General features: G+C 38.5%; 2 long non-coding RNA genes across 5 annotated transcripts in view; one reads left to right on the top strand and one right to left on the bottom strand.

The window, feature by feature from the left end:
* LOC122180158 overlaps positions 1-23,970 on the top strand; it is a 31,660-nt gene that overhangs the window by 275 nt on the left and 7,415 nt on the right. Inside the window, exons 1-3 of one of the 2 annotated variants that reach the window (XR_006178935.1) lie at positions 701-966; positions 4,366-4,540; positions 6,773-6,873. This is a non-coding gene — a long non-coding RNA (uncharacterized LOC122180158). Of the gene's footprint in view, positions 1-700; positions 967-4,365; positions 4,541-6,772; positions 6,874-23,970 lie in introns of those variants that run through there. The other variant, XR_006178936.1, reaches the window with a different exon arrangement.
* On the bottom strand, positions 848-23,607 carry LOC122180157. Of its 3 annotated transcripts, none has more exons than XR_006178934.1 (4): positions 23,555-23,607; positions 15,618-15,681; positions 2,690-2,857; positions 848-1,585 (listed from the first exon to the last, which is right to left on the bottom strand). It is a non-coding gene; the product is annotated as an uncharacterized LOC122180157 (long non-coding RNA). The 3 variants fall into 3 exon arrangements; XR_006178933.1 differs by lacking the exon at positions 23,555-23,607 and adding an exon at positions 15,824-15,841; XR_006178932.1 differs by lacking the exon at positions 23,555-23,607 and having other exon boundaries at positions 15,618-15,796.

The following is a 23,970-nucleotide window of genomic DNA, read 5'->3' as shown; positions in this document are numbered from 1 at the left end:
TGTAAAATCTAGCAGTGGCGGCGCGTACATCTTGTGTATCTGAGTGATGCAATACGCGAGCAAGAAGGAGATTACATGGTGTAAGACTAAAAGCTTTCTTATTTTCAAGGAGAGACTCGGTCATTTTTGTAGGACTACGCCTACCTGTAGCACCCGTAACGTCTTCACGTTCCCAGACGAAGCGGCATCAGTTTCTGGAGAGGTGCTACAGGTAGCTGGGCGATGCCCGTCGCTCCGCCTGGCGCTGCGCTGTGAGGCAGCAGCGCTTTGCACCCGCTAGACTTTGTCACGGCAGCTGCGTGCAGTAGAAGCATTCCTCCTACTAACAGCTGTGAGAGCGAGACACCATTTCGTAACTCGGTTACAAAAGCTGGAGAGCTCAAATATTTTCACACAGATAGGTAAACAGTGCAAGAACCCGGCAGAAAATAACACTTAGCGATGCTTAGCGTTTTCATAAAGCTCTGCGTTTTCAACACCTGTAATGGTCAGGTGTTTAATCTTCTGCCTTTTGAGCCTGTTTGGTAACGACAGCCTTTGTGAGCAAACAGGGTGAAGTTCTCACCAGCTAAGGACCCGCAATTGAAATTCATGGGTTGCTCTGAAAGTGATGCCTCCTGTTTATTTCCATGGAAACTCCAACAGATCCAAAGAGCATAATAACACTATTTGATAGGGCACGTTCTCAGCTACAAAACAATATTTTTCAGGAGTCTCTACCATTAGCTATGTGTTTTTTGCCAGTAATGAACAAGAGTCTGCGTGCCACACGCATAGCTATCTGTACCAGTGGAGGTGACCCACTGTGAGCACTGCTGAAACGCACCAACCAAAGCCTTCCTGCACTCACATCCACTGTTTGGTCTTCATAAACATTCAGCCAGCATCAATGCATGTGCAATTTCTTTTCTGCGTGGAGGAGTTCAACTACAGACCTTCAGTTACATCATGGGCCAACATAATAAAGTAGGTGTTACTTTTCGAGCAGCTCTCTTACTGCTACTTCTCTTCCTTCTAATCAGAGTAGCTTATATTATTAAATTCTATTAAGAGAGTATTTTTATCTTAATGAATTACATCTTGAGTGTATTTAAGAACAGGGTTTTTTTTTTATCATGGAAGCGTAAAGTGCTTGGGTACAGCTATGGTGTAGTTTAGGAAAAAATGGAGATGTACTTTTACCTATGGATCTGTTTTCTTCAGGAGTTTAAATTAGAATTTCTACGAATTTTTTACTATGTTCTGCTAATTACCTCTGCATTTTAAAGATGGTTTTAGAGAATAAAAACAAGTACTAAGAAATGTGAAGTACTTTTAACCATCTTCCTACCGAGTTACTGTCTCCAAATTCATACTGACCAATGTGCGTATCTCTGAAAGTACGTGGCTTCCCTTTGGATGAAAGTGGTGTTCTGCTTTCTTCTGGGAGGAATTATTTCACAAACCTGTGGCTACTAGAAGCCTTGGGGTCTTCATTTGTCTGTTCTGACTGCCCTCTTACAATTGTGTTACTACATCAGTTTATTCTGTGAGCTTTGGATATAGTACAGGAAAATAATGGCTGTTGCTCATCCCAGGATGCGAGCTGGAAACAAACAGAAAGTGAAATTGTTAAAAGGTCAAATGTAATGAATTTTGCTTGAAGTGATTTAAACACTAGAAAATGACAAAATAAAATACAAGTGATGCAATACAACATTTTTTTCACTCTGCTCCTAGCTTTAATTGCCAGGGAAGCTTGCTGGTTCTCCACTGTGACTGTCTGCAGAGTTTCTGCTTTGACTGTGTTTGGTTTGCCAAGATAGAAAGCCTCTCCCTATAAAGTGTAAAAATGACCTTCCATAAACCTATGACCAATTAAAGGTCTACAAGTGACCTTTACCGCAGTTTTTGCTTCTACTATTCTGTATGTGTATTTTGTTGTTCTTCTGGCATGAATAAATCTATCTAATTGGCAGCTGACTGTCACACACCCTGATCCATTATTCAGGAGCCCAAATGTTGCTAACGTATATAGTTGTGTGTGTAGTAATTACACCAACATGATTAGAAGACTGAAAAGAACATCAGGTGTTCTGGATTACCTGTTAAAAAATGAATACTTTGCCAAGTTCTAAAATTAAAATAGAAATACTTTCGTATCATCTTCCCAGAAAGAGTTTTGTCAGCCCTGGAAGTATATATATGAAAGAATTTCACTGATTTTCTAATTTCATGTTATTGCTCTGTAGTTTTTGTTTTTGAATGATGTTTTTTCCTAACAAATTTTGAGGAGAACCTAGAAAATGAGTAATTTAATAACTCTATTCCTGTGTAATCTAATCTGTTGTTACTTGCTTATCCTTTAGTTCTTGGAGGTTAATAGCCATTAACTTCCATATCAGTATCTCTGCCCTATCTGACATAACTTGTTTTAGCAACGAGGGAAAAATCTTCTAAAGTTGCTGGTCTTTGGAATGAGCAGTTCAGTCTTTTCTTCCATTAGTGTACATTTTCTCCTTCAAAATTGCTCCTGCAGTGTTAAAAACGTGTTAGATATCAGCAGATAAAGTTTTTCATTTCCCAAAAGCTATTTCCTAATCTTTGTGAATGGTAAGATAACTGAAGTGCCCAGTGATAAGATTGCAGCAACAGGTGAAGTTCATCTCCAACAAAACAGTCTGACTTGGTTCATCTGTTAGAAACGTACTCTGTCTGATGTTGTGTGTCACAGGAGGGTCTCTGTAGTTCAGACTGGGACCAGCAGAAACTCGTGGGCACCAGTGTAGCGCTGAGCAGCTGGCCGGCTAGTAGTGCCTTCCCTCAGAACCAGGGCCACGTTTCTGGTGACCCTGTGCTCTGCTTTGGGCATAGCCACCTGGAAGCAAGAGGACAGGTTTTTGGTATAAATGAGACATACTCCTGCACTCAGTAACTGCCTTTTCCTGTTTGAATGTTGATAGTATAGGAGAAATTCTAAATGCCCAGGCCTATTGTGTGACTATGTTAACTCAGGGTATAACAGGATATGCTGGCAGACAATGGAGGCATTGCATGAGACCTGCAGAGGAGTATTCTTCATCAGGTCTCCAGGAAGGAGCACAAACGAAAAAAAAGCATATTATGCAGATAGAAGAGAGGAAACTGGGGGTAAGACCTGTATGGAGACTTGGGAAGTAGATTATTCACAGGTACATTGCAGTTCGTGAGCTCAGGAACAGGTTTTCTTGCCTTCTCTCAACTGCAGTGCCTCCTAGTTAAGGTGGTGAAATAAATTATGAAACAGCATATGGGCAATGTAGAATTCAGGTCAGAAAATCAGTTGAATGGCTTAGTGCAGCTGCAAATAACCTCAGTGTTTCCATTCTCCCAACTCAGTTCTCACCCATGCAGGTGTGACCGTTAGCATAGTGGGCAGAATTGTACCTTGTGTATTTTCTTACAATACTGGCATGCCAAGCTCTTAAGTAACCAGGTAATGTTTATCTGTACAATGATACAGTTTAAATCCTGTGAAGTCAATGAAAGCTTTCCCACTGACTTCAATTCCACAGACTTAAAAATATTGGAAATCTTAACTTGGTTTTCATGAGCTGAGGATCTTTTTTGTTTGCTATTGTTATCTTCCTCTCTGGGAAGCACTGTTAATGTAGACACTTCTTATTTAGTTTTAGAACTAATACTGAATTAGACTATCCAAAATAGGACCTCTTCATTGGACGAAAAGTATCAAGGTTAAAACTCTCCAAATGTCATTGTAAGTCTTTAGCTGTTGTTTTCATTTATTTGTTTGTTTGTTTTTATGGAAAACGTGCACATATGCAGCTCCAGTTCACGGGCAGGCATTCATTGTAAGGGATAAGCTGCTGAATTTCTCTGTTGACAAGACTATTGGTATATTCATATAAATATAATATAAACATTCATGGCATATTTTTTAGTTTTTGCCTTCTTTTTCTCTTTTTCATTGAGGGAAAGTGAGGAAGGTGCGGAATAAAGTCAGAATATGTCTATCAGGTAATGATATGTACATCAGCAGATCCCCAGAAGCATTTGCCCTTATCAAATAAATAGTACTGAAAATTTATTATGCAGCTGAAATTTTGGTTGTTTAATTAATAAGGTGAATTTTGCAGAGTCGCTTCTGTTTGTGACACTCAGTGTTCACTGATGTAGAATTGTCACCAGAGTTTACAAAATCTCCTTTGCATTGGCTGAAGAAATTTCTCTACTGGAAGAAGGTACCACCTCCTTGTTTAGGAAAGCAGCATAGCTATGGTGTTAAACTTTGTAAATTGGGGCCTTTACCACAAGCAAGCTAGGCAACAAATTTCGTTTGTATTTCTGAGCATACACATATTTAATGAATTCTCTCTTATTTTGCAGGTGCTCTGAGTATGGAAGAGCCATTTTGGAGACTGAATAAGGCCATTGCTACACATAGCAAACAAATGCATTTCCAATGCAGTGACATCACTGTGGAGCTGCAAGAGAGAAACATCAAATTCTGAGACTTACTGCAGGTGCTACAGGAACAAGGAATAAGAAACTTTATGTCAAGGTAATAAAAGAGGAAAGCTGCTCTAGACCATTGAAAAATGAGGCACTTGCCTCAGTACATTTCTGAAAAAAAATTAGATACTACAGCAATGCCTAAGATGTACTAGAATACTTCATAAGACTCTCATTATTAAAGCATTTTGAAAGTCAGTATATAACACTGTTAAATCAAAACAGCAGCCTTTGACCTGCCTTTTCCATTCACCAAGCAGAAGCCTGTATGGCTAAATAAAACACAAGACATCAAAAAACAGGCTTGCTGTGTATGTATCTGTATTTTCTCTCTTTGAGCCCTCCCTTCTTTGCATTTTGAGTGTTGTCCAGAGCTTTGCCGAAATGAAATGGAAAAACCATCTTCCAAACAATTAATGCAGTATTATAATTTAAAAGGCTTTTAGAATGAGAAGCTGGAGGGACATTACCCAGAAATAGCCTGTAAAATGTAAAAAAGAGTTAACTTGTCTTCAAGACAATTTCCTGTTAACATCTGTGTTCAAAGCAGTCATGCAGAAGTATTCTGTAGAGACTAAATTTTGCTCCAGTGGTAACAGCAACAATTACTTCTAGTAATATGGGCTGAAAAGGATTGAGCTGTGCAGACAGTGTGAGGTGTATGTGAGAGTTCAGGCACAGGATAAAGTTTGCACAGAACTGTTTCCAATAGAAGTTTAGAGATTTTCTCTGTTCCAGTGCTATCAGTGGCTGTAAGGAGGTGAAAAGTGACACAAAAATTTCTACATTATACGTGAGCGTAGCTCCAAGTGTGCAGTTACGCTGCCAGTCTAGCATCTTTTTTACTGAAGGGCATTACAGCCTCTTTTGCTCTTTGTTTAGACCATGAATGTTCAAAATCATGTATACGGATGTTATATAAGAGGCATTCATGCTGTGTGGAGATCATGCTTATCCTTACTGGAAGGATCATTATACTATAGTAGGGTCACTTCACACAAGTATTTGGTCAGGAGATTTCAAACAGACTTGTACGCTTTATTCATGCTCATCTTAAAGTAAGTAAAAACACACAGAAAATATGAAGCACTATATGCCTGTGGTTCTTTATCAAGTAATATCAAGTCCATGCATGCTGGATTTTCTGGCAGTAAAAATTTGATCTGTGTTGGTGTGTATACATGACTGCATTTCTATCAAATCAGCCTGAGCATATGTTACAGTGTTTTTTTAGATTTTATGCCAGCTTTCTGTCAGCTAAGCAGGAAATATGCCTGCTTACTACGCACAATAGTAGAATAGTACAAACAGACAGTATCTCATCTGATATGAACTCACCTGGGATGAAATTATTTCTTCAAGGTATTTACTATCTCACAGGATACTTACCGTACTAACGTGTAGTAAACCCTAACAAGTCCTTAGACAAATCTTTTTCAAGTCTGTGCATGTCTACATCTGATTAACTGTAGAAAGGCTGACATATATTTTCCTCAGAGGAAAAAGAATGGAAGTCACAAATTCAAACAGCATTTTATACCTTAGGCACATACAAAAATACGTTAGAATATGATGTACGCAGAAATCCCAAGTGTACTTACGTATTAATGTAAACAATGAGATGGGAAACATTAATTCATAATGATAATTAGAAATATAATTCTTGAAATTAAAGGTTTAGGTTCAGGCTCATACTGTAAAAGAGGAAGATTTTATTTTGTGCATCCCTCCATGTTTCTTCTTTTAAATATGCAGCTGCTGTGTCGTGTCTTTGGCATTTCATCTTGAAGATGAATTGTCATGACAGAAGTTACTGGAGGTAAAGATAGTAAACAAGAATACTAGAGGGTGAAATGGATAATTTTTGAGTTTTCCTAAATCTAAGGGTTGAACCCATCAGTGTATACAGATATTGGTATATTTGATATAAAATTGGCTGAGATTGTTCAAGATTTCATTGGAGTTTTGCTAATTGTCATTATTTCCATTAGGATGTATGAGTTTACTGTCACTGAAGTGTTGTCTGTCTCTGACTCTGGGCTGTAATCAACTGCAATTCAACATTCAATGCCAGTTCTGCTTAACATAGTTTAAACAACCTTGGCTACTCATTTTTATACCTGCAGTTCAGTCTCTGCTGGGCAAGCACAACAATTTTTGAGGGATGTATAATGGATGAGCCCATAGAACTGATTTAACTGAAGAATAATAAAGGTTATGACAACTGATATTGTCTCTGATCTTTCTTTTTATTTTTTTTTTTTGTCTCTAATCTGTCTAGTTTATGGAAACAGATGGAGCTGAAAGTTTATAGCAAACCTGACAGAAGTGAGTGGTCATGTAGGATAAACTGAAGAAATAATTGTTCCTGGCAAACTCAAGGTAAAAGCCTACCTGTACCTCCATTCCGGAGAATAATTTGAATACTGTAAGGTAGATGAAATTATGCAAATGCAGAAATACTTCTGTGAAGTACGGTATGTATTGTAGGCTGTAAGTCAGCTTTGTTCTAGTACAACTGCATCTATACTAATTGTGCTGGTATATGTCAATGAAAATGTTCTCCTAACTGACAGAATTATGGTAATAAAACTTCTACATATACAAGACTTCCAAAAATTGGAATTATAATAAGTAACATGCCTGTCTCGTGTAAACAGTGCTCTAAATTTAGCAACAATTCTTATTATGCAGATCTTAGTTGAGAGTTTGTAGAGCTATGGATAATGTAAGATAGTGTTAATACAGCACTTTTGGAATATTCAAAAGTTGCGAATTGAGGAGTCTTTCCATTTCTCTTGAAAAATTGTAGTGAACTTGGAAAAAACTATTCTTGTCAGGGCTGAAATGTGTCTTTAGCAGTTTCCTCCTACTGTTTCTGCTACCACTATCACCTCTTAAAAGTTTGTATTTGTTCTCAGAATGACACCAGATTGTACTGGGAGATTGGTATTTTTGATAGTTTTCTGTGGAGGAATGACAGACTGTTGACTGCATATCACTATTCAGTTCTTACAAAGCACTCACGTAATGTACTCAAGACACATGCTTGGGCTTATGACCATTTAGATGTAATCTGTACTACTAGTGCTATGGTACTGCAGTCGTATTACATTATATGCAAGTGCTAAGTATGCAGGAGAAGGTAATGTAAAATGTGCCGCAGCACTGAATTTTCTGGAAAGAGATGCTTTGTTAAAGCATTAATAGAAAACTCTTCCAAGAGAAATTTGTTGAAATACACAAACTTTTGATGATACATAGCTTTTTGCTGTGTATGTAGATAGTCAGTAATGTCATTTGTCATTTGACTTTACCTGCAGAAGAAACAACAGCTATCCTGCCAATGATTACAGTGCACCTGGGACTGAGAGGGTAGAGCTACTGAGCCACAGATGCTACAGACACGTTTTCCTAAGTAGCTTTGGATGCTTAAAGACTCAGAGGAAATCACAAATCCTAAAGACTGAAAAATACTGAGTATAGTTGGCCTGATGGATCTGATTCCCTTAAATGATTGGGTTTATTAAACTGCTAGACAGCATGGAAAAGGATAGCAAGTGTGATGTGTCTGAAGAAAGCGTGTATAACCAAGTATCCAAGTGATCTTTGGTACACAGAGCCCTGATCTCTCAAATGCAGATGTAGTCCTGTATTATTCCTTCTTGCTTACATTCTCAGCGTCTGCCCTGGGCAGCCTGGTCTGGTATTAGATATGGAGGTTGGTGGGTTGGAGCTTGATGATCTTTGAGGTCCCTTCCAACCCAAGCCATTCTTTGATTCCATGATGCTATGATCTTGATTGCCAGCCAGTCTTCCATCAGTGATAAGTCTTGGCATTAAGCTGCTGAGAGTCTATTAAGAACCACTGCCCTTAACTGCTTGCCACTGCTCTCTGTGCTGCCATGCCAGTCATACCAGCCTCCAGAGAGCATGCTGTCATCAAAATGTGTCTGAGTAAGAGCATCTCGTTCACAAAAGGTATAATTCATCATTAAAAAGTAATGTCTATAAAACCTTACTAATGCATTTTTTTAATGTCAAAACCCTTTCTAAACTATTTTTAAACATACATGTCTTTTAAAATAAGCTATATTGCACCAGTAAGGCAAAACACAGAAATCTTTTACACAGGATAACTTATAATTATATGTAATTATTGTAATTGTTATGCTGTTAACTCCCAGTGCACTTAAATCTCATTGCAAAGCAGTGGCAAGTGGAACCCCAACTTAAGATTTTCTCACAGATGATAGGAAAAGAAGTCCCCCTAAATAAAAAAAAGATGCTTAGGCTCTCGTACTGCAAGGCAAAACTATCTTCTAATTTCTTGAGTAGGTCTCTACAACCTTACAGCCTTATGGAAAACCAATATAATAAATGTTCCTGTAAACAAGCATTTAAATTTTTTTTTTTTAGCTTCATTTTTTGTTAACATACATCAGGGCCTAATACCTATGCCAAAGCTTTAGCCCTCTGAATGATTTTTGAATTGCACGTAGTTATAGCTTTGTCTTCCCAGTCGCAGGCTTCACGTTGGCTTTGGAATGTTATAAGCAGTATCAAGGGTGACAACATACCTAGTGTGGAAAACTAGCCCCCATTTGCTTCATTATTCTGCCCCAACTATTAGCAGTATCAGGCCTACCTTTTCAAATTTAAAAGAAGAGGTGGAAAAAGGTATTTTAGGTAACTTGCCCTAGTGTATGGCTATCTTGTTATACTATTTTTTCCTCAATGTCTGTCCTACAATATGTCTATCCTAGTATCTGAGCTATGAGCAGGACCATTGCAGGAAGCAATTTTGCCTCTTCTAGTCTTGGACTCTGAGGCTAAGGGAACACAAAGGGCAGGAAATTGAGAGTCAGAACACTGGAGTTATTTTGGGAAATGTTGCAGCTCTTACGCCCTGGGTGAATTTTGTGCAGTGCTTTAAATATGGACTTAGCATAGCTGACACTGAAGTACTGGGATGGGGATTATCTTAATGATACCAGTCAGAGGGATCGAGGTTTGCGCCTGTACTTCTGTGGAACCCAAATTAGATGTGGTTTTCTTTTGTTTTCCCTTTGGCTAGTAAATTGCAGTCATGTACTAAGAGCATTCAGTTGTTATCCAATTCCCAGTCTCTTCCCAGAAGGAAAGGCAACTTTGATCAAAAAGACTGGTAAAAGATTACTGGTGCTTCATGTAATGGCAGTAAATAAAGTCATGGGCTCTGGCTCTGGAAGTGGCCAACGCATGTGGGAATGCTGTGCCAAGACGGATACAGTGAATGTATTGTTTCATGTGCTGTTTTCCCAGCAGCAGCCTGTTTTAAGGCGTTCCCACGTCTCACCTCAACTGCCAGCTGCTTGTTCTTGACACCCTTTCAGCTGTGCCAACACAGATATTTATGTGGATGTTCGTGAACTGAATCAGGAGACTAATTCAGTTTAAACTGCCCAACAACATCTTCTTGCAGTGTTTTTCTTTAATACCTGTTTAGTGCCCTGAGCCCAATTCATACTGCAGCCTAAAAACCAGTTTTGTTGATAAATTAATGTGGTTGTCAAGGGAACAGGACAGGCAGGAAGGAGGGAAATGTTGCTGGAAGTAACTTCAGTCAGTATTGTTGCCAGAGGCAGCATGCCTTCACGTGTGGCTTGTTGCTGCTGACAGCTGAGCTGAGCTATTACTGTTGCTCAGAGTCCAGTGTCTATGTCACAGTCAGCCTCAGCAATGCTGACACATCTGTGGGTACGTTTGTATTGCTTTGCTCATCAGTGCTGATAAACTAAAGATTAAAGTAAAAGAATGCAGTTGCTAACTGCACAGTCGATGCCTACTAACTTGAAGGCTAATAATCTTGCAACATTTTCTGCCAATTCTTTTGTTCTTCACAGTTCAATGGAAAGTAGTTTCCAGAATAGTTTTGAAAGGGTTGCAGTTTTACCACTTGCCTAATTCAGACTAACAGCGAGCAGTGGATATGGCCAGTTCTGCTCTTTCCTCAGACTTGCATCAGGTGCAGTCACCTCTTCTTTTGCACCAAATCAAATGGTCATGCCGTGCAAGAAGTCAGTTCCCTTTGAGAATCTGATGAGAAACTTCTTTTTTTCTGTGAAAACTCTTGTAAATTGAAGTGGTTAACAAAAACAGAAGGGCTAAACGTAACTGCTTAGAAAAGGATCATTCATAACCTTCACAAGGTTTTAAAAAGGAATTCCCCATTCTCTGCAAATACAGTACTGTTTGGTGAAGTTATGGAATAAAATCTGAACTAACAGTGTGTTTGAAGCTGAAGTTCTAATTTTAATTTTTATGTTAATTTTAGTTTGCCACAAGCGTATGGCCCAAATTACTTGTCACAGGTCTTTATGCTTCACTGCTGTCCCTGTGTGTCCCCTGTGAAGTTACTTATATCTGTGTAAAATACACATGAAATATTGCCGAGTCACAGCATTTTATGCACATTTGACACTCACACTGCGGCAAAAATGACTGCAATATGAGGCATCAGTGAATAAAAGTCTTGTGTTAGAAGCTGTGTTTTTACTATTGTTTTAATGGAACATTGCAAAACTGAAAAATCATTAGTAGTCCTGCCAATGCTTTAACATTTAGAAGGTCCTATTTTCCATTTCCCCATAGCCTCTTTATGCTACTCCATTAGTTTTAAAAGGCCGTAAAGAGAGCACATTTAGCCACTCAGGAGTGTTTTCATCTCTGTGTTGCTCTTGCCTTTGGCGCAGTAGATATGTGTTAGGCTGTGGCTGAGGAGAAAGGGTCACGGCTGGCCCGACTCTCTGTTCCAGCTATTCTTAGTTGCTGGAACAGTTCCTAGGGGCCTCAGGCTGCCGTTTGGACTAAAATTGCTGGTAGCCTTAAGACTATTCAAGGATTAATTAGCTACAAAATGTGGGTAATTGTGACAGAGTAGCTAATACTGCTTATGCCTGAACAGTCTAATTAAAGGCTGCACACATGTGAAGAAAAGAAAAAAAATCTTAAGGAAAAGAATTATTAAACAAGAAAATTTGATCTATTATTTTCAAAAAGTTGTGTTCCTTCAAGTAGGATCCTAGTATTGATTAAAAACTATGTTTTTAAATAATTTCCTCTCTGGGAGCTTCACATTCTGCTCTTTGTTTCATAAAAGCTTCTTTATATTTCTTAGAAGATGGTTGTTCACTGCAAGCACATTTCTAAGATCATTGCCTATGAAAAATCAGGAGTTCTGTTTCCACTACTAGAGACATAAGTAATTTTAAGAAGCCCATTTGGAGACATCACCATAGATATGTAAGTTCTAGATCTCCCTCTGTACAAAATGAGGTGGGGAGGGCAATAATTTTCTGCTGATTTGACAGTCTCTCTGTGCATTTTTATAGCTGCATTTTTCATAATTTGTACCCGTGTTCCTTTCTTCTGCTGCTCCTACAATCATTTGAGAGTACTTCCATTCCAACTCTTTTGTAGTGTGAGTCTTTGGTGCTACTTAGATATTTGCTAACAGAGTCATAAAACCTCACATCTCAGATGAATTCTCTATATTCTTTGCTGAACTGTAGGAAATTGCAGTTTTCTTAAGTGCAGGAGTCCCATGTGTGGCTGATAATATCTATTTCTTTCTGTATTCTTAAGTCTACCAGAGTTATAAGAGAACAAACTGCATAAGGTCCTTTTAAGAAGAGCAGGTTCAGAGGAAAACAGTTCCCTTTACTTCCTGTCCAGGTAAAACAGGTTGTTTTAGAAAACACTCCTTTTTGTTCTAAGATACCGCAGTATCTAATATCTTCTCAGCTGTTCTATAGGATGCTATAGCACTTCCCAGCCACCAGCCATTAATGTCACCACCCTCAGCAGTCTCTGTGTCCTGTTCAGATTTAGATCCCTACCATGTCTTTCAGATACAGCAGGCAACTTGTTCTGGTCTCCTGCCTTTTATTTTCACCATAGCTGCTAATGAGCAGCATAGGTGCTGCTTCCTGTCTTTCTCCTCCCATCCCAGTGGGCTGGCTGTAAGCCTAAATTTAATATCATTCTGAAAGTACACAGAAATACACAAGTATACAGCAGAATGGCATTTGTCTTGTTGCATGTTTATGACCGTGATCACTGATCAAATGCAGAGTGCCAAGCTCTTCATCCCCAAATAGTAGTAAGTAGGAAATCTGTGTTTTTTGGAGTTTATAAACATGAGGGAAATCAACTTTTTATACAGGTAGATAGCAGTAGGACAAGGGGGAATTGGATGAGGCCTTGGGCAACCTGATCTAGTGGCTGGCAACCTTGCCTGTGGCAGAGAGGTTGGACCTTGGTCATCCTTCAGGTCCCTTCCAACCAAGACATTCTGTATTTCTGATTCTGTGATTCTGTGACTCTATGGTTCAGTTCCTTTTCTAAATGCAAAGGGGAACTTGCTATGTTGTCTTGGTCTGTCCAGAGAATAGAGAACTGTGAACTTATGCAGGTACACAAACTGCAAAGTTCAAATCTGACTAAATTCCAGACATTTTACAGCCAGGAATACAAGTGTTCCCTTATTATGACACCTGCAGTTCCTTTTTTATCAGCTTCCAAGAGGATGTGATATAACCTAGTCTCCTTGAATAAATATATTCTTACCCTTTGTTGTGAAAGTGAATTAGAAATAACATTGCAACTGATTTACATACATTCTCCAAAACAAAAATAAACAAATCTCTGTTACCGAATGCAGTTTTTAACTAGAACAGGCAGTTTTTATGATTATCTTTGCGGTAATAATCAAGTGATCAACAGAGATTGTGGCTAGAATTGTTCTTCTTTTGTATCCCTTCTATTGATTTGCACTTGGGAATTCAATCAAGTGAGATGATCTGTGTTGATGTAAGAACTGCTATGGAAATGTGAGAACATGGTAGCTGATTCTGCTGCTCTTTGAACTGAGAGTTTGGATGACCTGACTGGCAACTCATGAAAACATTCCTAGGTAAAGAGCAGCTGTTGTGCCGGTCTATCAGGACGGTCCAATCTGAAGACTACTTCAGATTACTTTAGCTTGTTTGAAGGATGAGGATCAAAGTTCTGTGAATGATATAGAAAATCGTTGTATAGTCTCATCACAGATTTATACAATCAAGGAAGGAAGACTCCGAAAGTAAGAACGGTGAAATATCTATACTTTTTCAAAAAAGCCTGATGGATGTTGCTGTGGTATGCATCTCCACTACTTATTCTGGAGACATTCTGGCTGAGTTGATGAAGTTACAGCCACATAAGCTACGCTTTAGATATACCTGTCATTGCTCATCATTATTCACGTAACTTTGCGTAGATGGGAATAGCGACTTCTCTATGGGTACTATCTTACTGTAGAAACTGAAGGCTTGAAAAAGTAAATTAATGTGGGACAAATGCAGCCTCAATCTGGATGCATGAAAAAAGATCACCCTTAAAATTTTGTAAGACAAGTCTGTGGCTTGGGTTGTCGATGTTTTGTTTTTAATTGACAGTAATTAACATCTCACATGTAAGAATGTTAAATCTTTTTTCCCCCTGTATTTACTTCTAGAACTACAATTTGTCATCTTCTTATTTAGATGCTCTCAGACATATGGCTTGATTTTTAGGTGGTCCTTTGCAGCATCAGGTGTTGGAGTTGGTGCTCAAGGGTTCCTTCCAACTCAGGATATTCTGTGATTCTATGTATTGGTTTTTTTTTTATGCTGAAGATTTAGTGACATGTTTCCTGTCTTTCCCAGTGCACCTAACATCCCCTTTTCTCTACAAGTTGTACAAAATCAAGTATCACAAATGCCTGGCCAGTTCCTTTACTGCACCCTTTATCCAACAACAAAATGTGATCAGAGCACACATTAGAGAGATTTGTTTGTCACTGTTCTCGGCCAAAAAAGAAATTGGCCTAGATTTCCCAGCTCAGACCAACGGCTATGAATTGGAGTTGTTACTATAATAGAATTTCTGTGTGGTGGCACCTAAGTAGATGGAACAGAGCACTAGTAACCATACACTGACTCTGCCCTTTCGATCCACTCTAGGTAAGTACTGGCTAAGATGGTATCTTCAAGCAGCTTCTTGATCAGTTCTTTAGTTGTTTTGGATTTCATGTCTTTTGTATGCAGGCATCCACTGTATCAAGAGCTTAAGTATGAAAACAGATCTTTGGATTCCTGTGTCACTCAAACCTCATTAATATCTCACCTTAATGCCACCTAAGGCCTCTATACCACTCATCACCGAGTTTGCTGCAGTGTTCTCTAAGCTGGCCTAATGTAAGGTAGCTGTGTTGAGGGAATAGTGTTGTTTTATGGCAGAGAGCCCAGGCAAGGGAAAAGCATAAACTTACAGCCAGAGATGGAGGAGAGAACAGAATAGCTGTTTTCCACAACTGTGCAAACAGATTGGCCTAAGCTGATTGTGAAATCACAGTTATAATCCTTAGGTATTTATTTTGAGAAGCGTTTTTCTATTTTTACATAAAATGATATTGCCACTCAAGTTAAGCTAAGTAATTCATGCATAATACTGCATTATTTGGAAACTCTTTAATTCAAGAAGAACACATTATGAAAAAGATTGTAATATGCTGCTCTGTTCTGTGTGTACTATGAGTTTTGTGATATAGACTGTATATTCCTTTCCCATTGACAATGCTTTGTAATTGTGGCATGTATTTCCACTGATCTTTGCTCATGAGCAAGCTCTTAACACAAATAACTCAAGCGTGGATATAAAGGTTATTCCCTTGATTTTCAGCATCATTCATCACTGTAATGTTCTGAGATCATCTAGAGGTTCTGAATCACGGATGAGGTAGATAAAATCAATTTCAGTACACACTGATGCATATTGACATTTAAAATTACTACCCTACATTGTTCACCCCCACTCCTTTTGAAGGAATCTATTCCCCCACTTGCGTTGGATTTCTGGAGAGGGTGGGTTTGTGGCACGCAGTCTGCACATTAGCGAGCAGTGAGAGACTTGCATTTCTGAGTAAAAGTACACTACATAACGTCTTCACATCTCATTTTCCAAAGTTAAGAGCTGACATAAAACAGACATATCTCATTCTAAAGCAGCAAGGAGTACAAGGAGTTTTAAAGCACAGAAAATGAACAAAACAAGGATAGTGTTACCTCTGGATTAGGACTTGCTCCATTGAGCTTGCCTTTGAGCTTCATCGATCAGCTCTGGATACCCCTGTATTAGTGGGGAGAGAAGTGTGTTGTTGCCAACTTCTGACTTTGGAATTTGATTATGCATAAACAGAGATCTCCTCTTAGACAGAAAATTTATCATTTTTTTCAGCTGTTGTTTTGGAATTGCAAATTACTATTTTTACTTTCAAATTCTTTCTTCCTTTGTATTTGCATGGATATTTGTGTTTGCTTCCAGTGAGCAAAGGCTATGTGTACAGTGTCAGAGTTTAACCCTAAATTCGGTAGAAATAAGTTACAGAGCACATGGAAACATACACTGATAATCTTTGTGCCTTTAAAAAGCTAATCTGAAATAAACACTGAAATGTCAGCATGAGTATGTGCAAGCACTCTAGATAAGCAGAAAATAATTTGACACGAGGTTTAGACTTTTCAAGTGTTGGAGTTGAGCAATACAGGTACTGTAATCTTGTTACTTCTTTAGTGTGGCAGACGTAAATGTCCCCCCAAAAAAGTTAAAGCCATAAAGTTATGAATTACAAGACTTGACTACTAGAACTTTTATGTGTCAAAGAAAATAGATGATGTTAATTAAATGAGGGGAATTCATATTATATGTCATATGTCACCCACACTTGCAGTTTTCCAAGCTGTTCTTAGCCTGTACTGTGACTTAATATATGCACAGTGGCATTGCACAGAGCACATGGGAATTCACAGGCCTCAACACAGACAAAATCCTCAGTTTTGGCAGCATTTCTTCTGATATTTGTCATTTGGCTGTAATAGGACAGATTTAACCTTACACTCTCAGGTGCATAGTAACTAGAGCACGTTACTAGTTTGAATGATTTGAGTAGTGCATCCAATGCAAATACAGCAATTTATTGAACGATCTTTGAACGACCTGTGAGTATGAAAGATGAGGAGTTTTGAATCAGCTTTGTTATTGTTACTTCTAGAAAACAATTGCCTGACAGATATTTCATTAAAATATATTTATTTATTATTATAAATATTTATTTCATATTTCCCAACCAGAGGAGATTGAAAATTTTGGCATAGTGACAGACTAATGAAATTATGCTTCAATTCCTTGGTTTGAGAACTTTCAACTAATATACTATTCATAGGAATCAACAGCTTCTTCCTCAGTGGTTCATCCAGAACAATAGATTACCTAAATATTCTACCTGAAGGAGGACCACTCCTAAACTTAGCATGTGTTTTTAAGTAACTTGAATTGTAGTATGTAATTTAGACGCACTTTAAAAATCTAATTCATGTGATATCTAGTATCACGTGTGTCTAAACTTGGTAGACCAGTAAGGTAGATGATTCACTTGATTTGCTTATGTGGGTGGTTAGATTAGTGGTATAAGTAATTCCACAGACTCCATTAGCATTGGCTTCTATAATGTTAGGATGTTGCCTCACCCAGCTTATTGTCCCACTTTGGAGCTGGCAACTCATGATGCCAACTACCCTGGAAGGAAGTGTGTGACCTAATCTATGTATGCTTGAAGATTCCCAAAGCAACAGCTTTGCAGAGGCTTTCTAAATCAGCACTGGTATGAGAAGATTGCTGTTTGGTTAGTCTGGCATGATTAAAAGCAGACCAACACCTAGTTCCAGAACAAGGTCAAGAAATTAAAGGAGGGCAGAACAAGCCAAGAATAGCAAGTCATGCTCAGGGGCTTTGCAGGAAGCATTTTTGGCTGGGGTGTAAAGTTTTCCAAGAGATTTTTAGCAGGGAGGCACACACATTTGATGTGACACTGGATGTATTAGGGAAACGTGAAGAAGAAAATACTATTGTATAGAGAGAAGTAAAAGAGAACCTAGTTTGTCACAATTTTTCTTTTAGGCAATTGTATATATCAGGCAGACTCTACAGTTGCCAGTCCCATTCCAAGACCGTGATTCAGTCATTCAGCATTCCTGTAGCCTGGCTTCATTCCTGCAGATCATTGTCTGTAATTGTCAGAGAGGTAGGGAGGGAGAGAAAAGAGGATGCAATCTCCATTACTGACCGCAAGGTTTTTATTCCAGATGTTATTCCATCTGAGATCAGGACAGCGTATGGCATTCAGAAGACCTGGCATGCTAGAGGAATATTGCATTCTTTTCCAAATAGTATCCAATGATGGGCACTATAATTATTTTAATTTTAAGAGGTCTTATTCCATGTCCTATCACCACAGGCAATTAATTCATGGACGTCACCTCATGATTTAGGATGGCGTTAAAGAACATGTACAACTTTGAATGTGGCTGCTCAGTTAGTGTGTTCTGGGCCCTGCATCAGACTTGATTTGCTTTTTTTAAAATGATGAATTTAAAGAATATGGTGGGAAGCAGCAAAATACTAGGGAGATCGAGAATGATTTTTTTTTCCTGCAGCTTTCCTTTTACCTACAGAGCTACTGTTCTCAGGGTCAAGAAGTTGAATAGGATCGATATAGGTTGGTAGCTGAGATGTTTGTAGTCTCCTTTGACATTTTGTTCCAGAAGAGGGCTGAAAGCAGTAGATAGTAGCACTGAACCAGAACCAGATACAGTCTTTCTTTCCTGCTCGCACGCTTTGTAAAGCTGTATCTCATTCATCCTGGCTATAACAATACACTCAGCAAGATCATCCCATGCAGTAGTCAGAGGATATTCATTCTCTACAGAAAGTCTACATATAACAGTAGTTTGTACTTAACAGTATAAAGACAAAAGAAATTCAAGCATGAAGTTATGTTTGGTGCCATTCTGAACAATTTGGGACAGAACAGAGGGGATGACTGTGGAATAAAGAGATAAAACAGTTAGTCATACTTATAGCCTACAACTGGAACATACTGTCAAGGGAGTGATGGGGCCTTGTCAGTGTCTGTCACTGCCTTAGCTTTAGAACAGCAGGTACAGAGAGATTTATGCAAGAGCTCTTTTTTTGCTATGCTTTCATTCCTCAGCTTAACTTTGTTCTTCCCCAATGACGCTGCTTACTTGAAGGAGTTAGGTAGATTTAGTGAGTTTTTCTGCCACAACAGATACCTACTACACTTAGCTACACAAGTGCAGAAAGGTGTAGAATCACACCTATACATGATTTAATGCAAGCCTTGTTTTTCATATGCTATGCAGTAAAATCCAAATTTTCATATGATTCCTATTCTGGAAAAAAAAGTGAAATGTCTAAAAGTTAAATGTCTAAAGCAAACATTTCCCAAAATCATTCTCAAAGAGTATGAATATTTTGAAGTAGTGTACTTCCAAAAAATTGGACTGAATTTAAAATAATTCTGATTTCCTTCTGTTTCCAAACTGTTTCTTTTCAGTACAATTTTTAGTGCCTTTATCCTAGAACTTTAGTACCAAGTAATCCAAGTACCAAGTAATATTTAGAATTGGCTTACATGTTCTCTTACAATAAAGTTTTCCTATCACTCTTTCATTTCCACAGCCTAGTATTTCTTAAACTAGTGGTGTTGAAAAATATAGACCACTAGAAGAGAAGGGACTAAAAGCCCTTCTTGTATCTTGTTTTGTAGGCTCAGGCCTTTTCTAATGAAATTTTTTTTGCTGCCCAGAAGGGAAACATCTTCTGAATTGCTCACCTAATTGTGTGTCTTGTCTACAATCAAAAATATTCACTAGCTCTATAAGTCCATCCAGTGGCTGCATGTGGGAATTGCATATTTTAGAAAGTAAATTCAAATTCCTTGGGATTACATTTGCCAGATACATAGTTAGTATTATTATAAGAAGTAAGCATGAACTACAATAAGAGAATACTCCCAGTGTTTGGTGATGTGTAGCTCTTTATCTGTAAAAGACCCTTTGAATAATGGCAAGACAATTTATTACTACAAGAGGAAGAAGTTTTATTCATATTCAAACAATTTACTTTCTAGAATAGGAAATGGAAACCTGAGTTAAATGCTTTAGCTTATTTTCATTCTGAAATTGAGATAACTCAGGTCACTGTGAATATAAGCTTAGAAGAGTTGTCCTCAGTTCTCAGCATGCTCGTAGTTCTTCTAAAACACACCTGTAAAAAATTCTCTCTTCTCATCATTAAATTTATTAAATGCCACAAAATACTACATAATTCAATTTAAAAACAAGTGTGGTATAGAGGACTACATTTGAACAGTGTGAGTTTCAAGTCGCATTAAAAATTTATGTAGTCTATTTCCAGAAAATCCTACTTAGGTACAGTATTTGAATCTTAATGGTTCATCAAAATTAATCAGGCTAAATGGATTGTTTGAGAGTCTATAACTAGATGTAGCATTTTCCCGCAGTAATGACAGCAATTTGAGCCTCAATGTCTTGAACCCTCCTTCTAACATCACTTCCATTACTACCACCAGTGCCAGAGTTGTAAGTGTGGAAAACTCTGTGGAAAATGTGCTAACATTTTGCTAGCTAAAAAAAAAAAAGGTCGATTTGCTAAAAGCCTTCAGATAATCTGTTCTTGATAAATACAAGCTTCTAAAATCAAATACTTTATTCTTCCTATGGAAGTAAATCTAATTTTGCCATTTCAAGTGAATGCATTATGACATGGTGTACAATTACAATAACCTGTTATTTTCATGCTGTTACACTGTATAGGTTGGAAAGCATAAAGAGACTGACATTTAAAACATCAGCCTAAAACTAGCTTTTCTTAAATTTTAAGTGCTTTATGTTGCAATCTATGTAAAATTTAGTCTAGAAAGTTTGAGAAGTGTGCCTAAGACACTGTCATGGTAGGTACTTCACACATATTGAAATTACAAAATGATGACTACTGCAGACTGTGGAACAGCAGTTGCATTTATACATTGTTATACATTTCAGATCTCCATTTTTCATTCTGGAATTGCTACTATTGAGGTTGCTGTGATTGTGAACTCTTGCAGTTTGTCTCTAAGAATATATCTGGTTTTACAAATATTGTTCTAATTTGTGCTGATCTATTGCTAGATATCAGAGAAGAACTCAAAATGTAATAGGCCTTTTCTCTTGGCTGTACTAGAGTTTGTCTTGACCTGTACTGCAATTAAACAATAAACCTTGGAGCATGGAGGTTACAATCTGAAATGAAATTTACACATTTAAAAAACATTTTCAAATCAGGTGTAGTTTTTTAACTAAACAAAGCAATATTAATGAACATGTGCATACCTAACACTTTCTATGAGTGTTCTCAATATTTCCAGAGCCCATAGATTCTGCTTGAAGTTTACAAGCTTTTGCAGTACACCCTTAATCCCTTGCTCGGGATTTCTCAGTGGAGAAAAAACTTGAATATTCTAGTTTTTGTCTGTCAGAAAGTCTTCAGCAAGTTCCAACTGCCCTTTCACAACAAAAGCAAATGAGGAAAAAGTTTTCAAGGATTGCAAGCAGTGTATGTTTTTTCTAGAGTGAATACCAGTGAACAACTGGCATTGCTTTTTTTTTTTTTTTTTTTTTTTTTTAAAACCATACTGTTTTTAGTGATGTCCATCCACATATACTTCTTAGACTGGTTTTTCTTTTATCTCTTTTTTTTTTTTTACTGAATCAAGCACTTGTTGCTTGGTGCTCTTTTGCAGACAACAGAATGTGACTTAGAAAGGATTGTCAAACATCTTTGCAAAAACAGGTTAATTTAATACCATTATATCATATAATAGTGTACTTCAAATACACAATTCATTCTAAAAAAATGTGTTGGCACATTTTATAGTGTTCTGTGTTGTATTCCTCACATTTACATCCAGGGGTCTGTTTCCATTGTATTTTCACAAAGATAGTGATAAACAGTTCACAGAATCACAGAACTGTAGGGGTTGGAAGGGACCTCCAGAGATCATCGAGTCCAACCCCCCTGCCAAAGCAGGTTCCCTACAGCAGGTCGCACAGGTAGGCATCCAGGCAGGTCTTGAACATCTCCAGAGAAGGAGACTCCACCACCTCCCTGGGCAGCCTGTTCCAGTGCTCCGTCACCTCACTGTAAAGAAGTTCTTGCGCACATTTGTGCAGAACTTCCTATGCTGCAGTTTCCAGCCGTTTCCCCTTGTCCTGTCTCCACTCACCACTGAATAGAGTCCGGCCTCGCCATTCTGCCCCCCACACCTTAGATATTTATAGACCTGGATCAGGTCCCCTCTCAGTCTCCTTTTCTCAAGGCTGAACAGACCCAGTTCACTCAGCCTTTCTTCATAGGGGAGATGCTCCAGGCCCTTCACCATCTTTGTGGCCCTCCGCTGGACTCTTTCCAAGAGATCCCTGTCTTTTTTGTACTGGGGAGCCCAGAACTGGACGCAGTACTCCAGATGAGGTCTTACCAGGGCAGAGTAGAGGGGGAGGATCACCTCCTTTGACCTGCTGGCCACGCTCTTTTTAATGCACCCCAGTAAGCCATTGGCCTTTTTGGCCACAAGGGCACACTGCTGGCTCATGGCCAACCTGTCGTCCACCAGGACACCCAGGTCCCTTTCCGCAGAGCTCCCCTCCAGCAGGTCATCCCCCAACCGAACCAGTTACACAGGTGGTGTTAGTTTATAAAATTACACGTAGCTTTTGAAAAAAATTGTTTCACAAACACTTACAGTCCCTCAGTTTATGAAGGAAGCACAGACTGAGAAGACAGTATACTACACATGAGCATAAACTGATCTCATTGCTTCCACTAGGAGGCAGTACCGAGCGGTGTGCTTGCTTACAGCTGTGTGTCTGGAGGCATAGACTCTTGGTCTCCTCATGAATTAATGTCTTGACAGCGCTGGAGGGCTTCTGGGTATCCAGTCCTAAGAGATTTCCTCCTATAAATGTGCCTCCAGAATCTGCTGATTGACAAATAGTTAGTGAAAGACTAAACAAGTGATTTTTGTGTTCTAGAATTTTTTTCTGACAGTTTCTTATTTTCAATGTATTTAAAAAAAAATCAGTATGAAAGAATTGGCCAATGTCATAACCCTTTTTATTTTTAGTACTATATATTTAAGGATTGCAAAACTTCTACTTCAAGAATGGAATAGGCTCAGTCATTCCAATCCTCACAGTGAATGGTACTTCATTCTTCATAGTAAAAAACATTCTCCACAATTTACAAAAAGAAAAACAACAACAACAACAAAATAGCCTCAGTAGCTTCTTTGTTGGGATAGGATTTTCAGAACCGGAATTTTGGTGCTCAGATACCGCCTGTATCATCCCACAATGCTCCTGTTCTCTTTTTGGTGTGCAATTCTCTGTCTTAGACCCCTAAATGCCACTAGAGAATCCACAGCAACTGAACTGCCTTTGCAGCAGGAGGACTGACTGCAATTAAAAGGAAGTGGGATTACTTTAACTGGGCACAAGTTTAGTATAACGAATAAAATAGGAAAATCTTATTCCTAAAGAAGTACAGTTTGATCCAGAGGCATTTGATTTGTTCCTGCTACAAACACTACCTTACATATTAACAGAAACTCTTCTGTGATGTACATTTAAGAACAAGCTTTTATTCAACTCTTATGATAGTGTAGTATTTGTAGTAACACTGTAGCCACAGGAAAGCTGGGGAGGGATTTTTTAAGAGGGTAGGGAGTGACAGGATGAAGGGAAGTGGATTTGAACTGGGAGAGTGTAGATTTAGACTAGATATCAGGAAGAAATTCTTTTCTGTGGGGATAGTGAAACACTGGAACAGATTGCCCAGTGAGTTTGTGCATGCCCCCTGCCAGGAAGCATTTAAAGATGAGGCTTTGAATGGGCTGTGATGGGGCTGTAAGCAATCTGGTCTATGGGAGATGTCCCTGCCTGTAGCAGGAGATTGGAACTAGATGGGCTTAAAGTTCCTTTCCAGCTGTACAATCAATGAATTTACAGATGTTATAGTTATGAGATACACCAGAGAGCTTACCTACATAGTTAATACACTAAAGCAGAAAAGATAGGACACTTACCTGTGTCCTGGGCTCACTAAGTGAAACTCCAGCAGACCAAATCACTAGAAAAGATCCTTTCTTGTTGATAGTCAGCTCTTAAATGAGTCTAGGAGAGGTGCAGCCAGGCTCCACCCCTTCCAACAGCACAGCTGAATTGCCTTCACCTATGCTCCTTTGGCTGACTCAGTGCTCGCCTCAGGTGATCAATCAGAGGTTCAGGCCATGATTCAGCAGTTTCCATACACCAGCCCAAACCTTTCTGTAATTCTATCATTCCTTTACTATTGAGAAATAAAGCTCATATGGTGGAATGTGGTCATATAAATATGCATGCCAGAGATCTTCCTGGCTAATGAAATCACTCCTTTTAGCCAAAACCAGCAATATTTTGGTTTTGCTCTCATCATGCGGTGCTGGATCATGTTTTGCATGTA

The sequence above is a fragment of the Lagopus leucura genome, unplaced genomic scaffold (assembly GCF_019238085.1).
Source record: "Lagopus leucura isolate 7727_CA_CO unplaced genomic scaffold, USGS_WTPT01 Super-Scaffold_100004, whole genome shotgun sequence".
In the NCBI taxonomy this organism is placed as follows: Eukaryota; Metazoa; Chordata; class Aves; order Galliformes; family Phasianidae; genus Lagopus; species Lagopus leucura.
Note: the sequence above shows the minus strand (reverse complement) of the source record. Positions and strands in the feature narration are given on the sequence as shown.